The sequence below is a fragment of the Nannospalax galili genome, unplaced genomic scaffold (genome assembly GCF_000622305.1).
Source record: "Nannospalax galili isolate Female #2095 unplaced genomic scaffold, S.galili_v1.0 scaffold578, whole genome shotgun sequence".
NCBI classification, from domain to species: domain Eukaryota; kingdom Metazoa; phylum Chordata; class Mammalia; order Rodentia; family Spalacidae; genus Nannospalax; species Nannospalax galili.
The window spans coordinates 4,062,811-4,068,399 of record NW_008342282.1 but is presented as its reverse complement, the minus strand read 5'-3'; the positions used below and the strand labels follow the sequence as shown (position 1 = coordinate 4,068,399).

The following is a 5,589-nucleotide window of genomic DNA, read 5'->3' as shown; positions in this document are numbered from 1 at the left end:
TAAAGCATACTATGAAGGGGAAAGAACCCCAATTGTGGAGCATGGTGTAGTCCCAGGGGACATGGTCTGGGTCAAAAGACACAAAGTAAAAACTCTCGAACCCAGATGGAAGGGACCTTATGCTGTACTGTTTACCACCCCCACTGCCCTAAAGGTTGACAGCATCGCTCCCTGGGTCCACCACACCCACGTTTGGAAGGCCTTGCCCCTTGAAGACTCGGAATTCGGTGTGAGGAGGTGGGAGGTGCGACCAAATACTGCTAATCCCTTGAAGTTACAGCTGAGCTGGACATGAAAGGATTCCTCCTGATAAGCTCCCTATTATGGACTATCCCGAGGACAGCAGAGTTGATGGAAGCCTGAAGCACCAACCCCCACCAACCGGTGCACCAGACATGGATCCTGCGAAATGGCAACACTCATGAGGAATGGGGCCAAATCTCTTGCATTGCCCCACTGTGGACATGGTGGCCGGACCTGTATGTAAACTTAGAACTTGTATTGAGGGAATCCTTCCCCCAGAACCCACCCTGGCGTTTCTGGAAGAGCCGCCAAACTATTTGTAACAATGGGTTCTACGCTTGCCCTAGTTTCCAGACAGGATGGTGGAAGCAACATTGTGGGGGTGCTGAAAGTTTTTATTGTGCTGAATGGGATTACGTAGAGACTAGCAATGGACAGGAGTGATGGAAAGCTTCCCCTGATTTAATTGACATGAGGTTTATCAATCCGTATGACAGGCAAAAAGTATCTCTGGAAGCTAATAAGATAAAAATCACCTTTACCTCAAAAGGAAAACAAGATAGGAGGTGGACAAGTGGGCTGACATGGGGACTGAGACCTAACTCATGGCCACCGACTATAGGGGTTATGTTTCAGATCTTCCTCAAGGTCAAGGCAGTAGTTGAATTGGCAATAGGGCCCAATCCAGTGCTGAAACCTCCCCGCCCAGAGCCCCGACGTCCTACACCAAGGCTCATTACCCAGCCTACTACATCTGCTACCCCAACTATGGGAAACCCACCTCCTTTCAAGAATCCCATGTGGGAAATGATACAAGCAGTGGTAGAGACCCTAAATCACACCAGTCCCTCCCTTGAGGACCCATGTTGGTTATGCTACCCTGGATCCCCACCTTTCTATGAACCAATTGGGATGAATGGCCCTTACACTCTCAACAGCTCTCATCCTACTTACTGGGACGGGAGACCATGGGGATTCACTATTTCCCAGGTTTCTAGCACTGGTACCTGTGTAGGCACAGTTCCAGCATCCCAAAGCCAGGTATGCTCCTCAAGCATTACCGGCCCATGGGAGCAGGAAATGTGGGTTATACCCTCTTCAGGACACGAAAAATTAAAATAATAAGTATATTTCTTTAAGAATCAAAAATTAAAAAAAAAAAATTGTATTTCTCAGACATTAGACTTAAGTCCAGGTAAAATGTTATTTAGACAATTATTTCTTAGTAATGATTTTGTTCTTAACAGAAAAAATACTGCTCAGGTATAAGGCTTCAAATCTTGGTCTCCAATACTATAGTGCCCACCTACAGCTGCTATTGTTCTAAAATGATGACTAAGTTTATTTTACTTTCTATTTACTGATTCTAGCCACTCCACTGCTGAGTTTTGTGTACTAGTGGCCATTCTGCCCTGGCTTTCATACCACACCCATGAATCTTTTCTCTCTTACTGGGAAGAAAGACTAGGTCCCCTTAGGAGTAAAAGGGAGCCCATCACAGCCCTAACCATTGGGACCCTCTTTTCTTTGGGGCTGGCCGGAGCAGGAATGGGAATTGCATCCCTACTGATGCGGGAACAAGGAATTACAGCCCTAAGACTGGCCGTTGACAAGGACTTAGAGCAGCTCCGGCAGTCAATGTCAGACCTGGAGCAATCCCTCACCTCCTTGTCAGAAGTAGTATTGCAGAATAGGAGAAGCCTAGATGTATTGTTCCTAAAGGAAGGGGGACTATGCGCTGCCTTAAAGGAAGAATGCTGTTTCTATGTGGACAAGACAGGAGCAGTTAGGGAATCTCTGGCAAAGTTAAAGCTGGACCTAGAAAAAAGACGTAGAGAATATAAGGACCATGAAGGCTGGTTCGAGTCCTGGTTCACACATAAACCATGGCTTACCACACTCCTCTCAGCTATAGCAGGACCTCTAATTATTCTATTGCTACTAGTCACAATTGGTCCCTGCATAATAAATAGGCTACTAAGGTTTGTTCAAGAAAAGATCGATACTGTCCATCTCTTGGTCCTTCACCAGAAATACCAAGCCTTAGATACTGCTGAGGAAGATTCCTCAGTCTGACCTAGAAAAAAGAGGGGAAATGTTAGGGAAAGAGGAATTTACTGCTTGTTTGAATATACTGCTTGTCTGAATTTACTGCTTGAATTTACTTGTTTAAATTTACTGCTTGTAACCAATTAACTCAACTGAAGACACAGGCATCTGGAGATAGAGGCAAGTGCTATAGCCCCTGGAGCCTGGCCTGCTCTGTGTCATGTCATGTAGACATATCTGCTTACACAAGATAACAGGAAAGAGTCATGCCAGGCACATACCAACGATCTCTCCCCGATTGAGACACCTGAAGGGCGTTGTAACATTTTTCTTGTTTTAAAGTTATTGGTTTGTGAAATGCTTGCTTTGAAACTATTGGCTGTATAAACACGGGCTTTTGTGTAACGGTTGTGGGAGCCTATATAATCTTTACCTAAAATTGCCTCAGGGTCGATCGCTTTAACCAGACCTGCGTGTCTTGGAAGGATGGTCGGCCCCAGCTAGCTGGTTTAATAAAACTCAGCTTGATTTTTGCATCTCCATACTCGTGCATTTGTTCTCCAGAAGAGACCCACCGAGTCACAGACCCTAACAAGACAAGATCTAAAACAGTATGGAAAGGTTTTATCCATTTGTATTGTTTTCTCAACAGATCTCTGTTGGGTACCATAGCATGGATATGAGGCATTAACTTGGTTAGTTCTTTACTGTCTTTGGTTATCCCTTTGGGTTAATTTTGCATTCTCTGGATTTTACATGTAGCCTCTTTGTATCTTTTTATCCTTGATAAACTCATCGTGCTGGCTCAAGTTTCCTGACCCTGCACGAGGCTAAGGAGGTAGAGGGTCCTTCTTGTCCCTGCTGCACCATTGGCTTACTGAATCAGGCAAGTCCTGGGTCTGTCTCCTGGCTGTCACCATATCTGCTGTCTCTCCATTGACCATACCTGGCTGTTGGGGGAGGCCCTGGTGGGAAAAAACTGCCTCCACCAATATTATAGTCTTTTTCAGGATTGAAATGTACCTTGTTTAATCTTTGGAGATCCTTAACCACCACTGGGACAGTTTCTATGGTTTTTATTCCCTTTGTGAACTGTTCCTCAGGTTTTAAAGCCTTCCAGAAACTCATTAGTACAGAATTTGGATTTTTGTCAATTGTTTTTTTAGGAAGTTGGGCTGGACATAAATCTTGCCACATTTGTCTTTGGGCAACCCAAACAGATCTCTTTTTCTGCCTTCTCATTTATATCTCTTATAGATTGATCTGTAGTTTATAGACACATTTTACACACTTATTTGAGCCACTTAGATCTTCCAAAGCCTCCTTTAAGATTCTGTCCCATTAATGGATTAAGTAAAACCATTACAGCTTCATACCATTCTCGAGGTTTTTGTTTAATTAAGCTTTTTATATCTCTGGTGACCACCGTTCTGTCTAGCCCAGCAAGATGGGAATCATATATTGCTTTCTTATAGCTAGTTCTCTCAGTAATGCCTGTCCCTCTACTATGGTCCTCCAGCCCCTGCTAATCATGGGAGTCTCCATTGGTGATGATCATTATTTTTAATGCCTCGCACAGCATAAGTCATTTAATTCGGGATTTCTATCCCCCACCCCACCCCCACCTATATTGGCCTAGGTTAAATAACCTAAGTCTCAAGGATGGATGGGTGGTTATATGACTCAACTATGATGCTTCTGTAGGACTTATCTGCTCCCATGTCCCATAGACTCAGGAGCCACGTGGTGAGGGACTCCTTTATTGTTTGATTGAAAGTCTTCCCTAGTCCCAACAGCTGCAGTATGGAGTATTTTCTGCTGGCTACAGTATTGTTTAGACTTTCAAGTGAGTTGAAACATGACTTTTTTTTTCCACTTTTTTATTAAATGTTAAATTTGAAGGGCATCTTTAGCTATTTTTATTTCTCGGTCATTTCTTTTTTTCTGGGTCCTTTAACCCTAGGCAAGTTAAAATCTCCTGCTTTCTTTCTCTCTCCTACAGTTTATTTGCAAGTTCTGAGGTGAAGTTTGAATTCTCAGTAGCTCCTCTTTTCAGCCTGCCCTGGGGCTCTTGCCTTTGCATTGGACAAGCCCTTTATTATGCAAAGAAGTGGCCAAGCTACCTTAGTAATGGCTTCTTTTTTCCCCCTTTGGATTTCCATTTTGCTTCCAAAGCTTGTAAAAGTTTGTGTAGACTTTCCACAGTCTTTAAAGAATTTTCATACATGCATGGTGGCAGCCCCATCGCTCAAGGAACTGAGCTATTTTATACCATTTATAGAATGGCACCCAAGGATTTCCTCCATTACATCCATCTGCATCTGTGAAGGCAGCCACATTTTAGTTACATCTTTTGCTATCCATCCTTGTGACTGTTGCTAATCCCATTAACCATATGGGAATTGTGCACACTCTCTCCTGGGATCCTGCTGGCATCTCCAGGATTGACCATATTACCACACTCTATGCCTTATGCTGCCCATATCTGCTCCTCTGGATTTGGAGACCTGAACCTGACTCCCAGAACTCTGGCTGGCTTCCCCCTTCTCCCAGAGATATCCCCATTGCTGTTCTCAGACACCTGCAGACTGCAACAATTTGTAATGCCAAATTCTCCCCTGTAAAACCCTGGTCTCTGGGATCACAGGGCCACGTGGTCCTAATGCGGACCTACAAAACTGACAACATGCATCCCACCTTGGTTTTTACGTAAAGTTTATAAAGTTTGAAAGAAAGTTACTTACAAAAACATACATCCATGGGCTCTTTTATTACATCTTGGCTAAGCTTTTGAGAGCCACACTGCCAGCACTGCACCTACCACTGCTCCCACGCACTGCCAAGATGGCGACTTTCCACTGCTTCCTGGAGTCCTCAGTGCTTCCCGGTGTCTTTAGCACTTCCAGGCTTCTTCAGAGTTTGTTCTTAGACCCTCTCCCTCTGAGTCTCTTGGGGTTCAGTGTCTCAGAGGACATGCCTACCCAACAGCCACTGTGTGAGATTTAATTCATCCACTCTCCTTATGTTGACTGGTTGAGGAGTAGAAGAACTAAATTGTAATAACCCTCTTTGTGAAACAAATTATGGCATATTACAAGTATTGACAAGCTAGAAACAGGAAAGGTGTAATACTACAGCACTGTATCTTCAGAAGTTAGTGGAAAATAAGTGGTCACTAAATTTTTAAGTGATAGTAAAAACTAGTTTAACTTAATGAATTACACTGTTAGTATATTGTGTCGGTTATATTAATTGATTTAGTTGTACAAGTTTACTGCGTGTGTAAATGTATATTGC

General features: G+C 43.6%; 1 pseudogene; it reads left to right on the top strand.

Annotated features, from left to right (window-relative positions):
* Positions 1-714: 714 nt before the first annotated feature.
* The window catches only part of LOC103738190, an 11,347-nt pseudogene continuing 6,472 nt past the window's right edge, over positions 715-5,589 (top strand).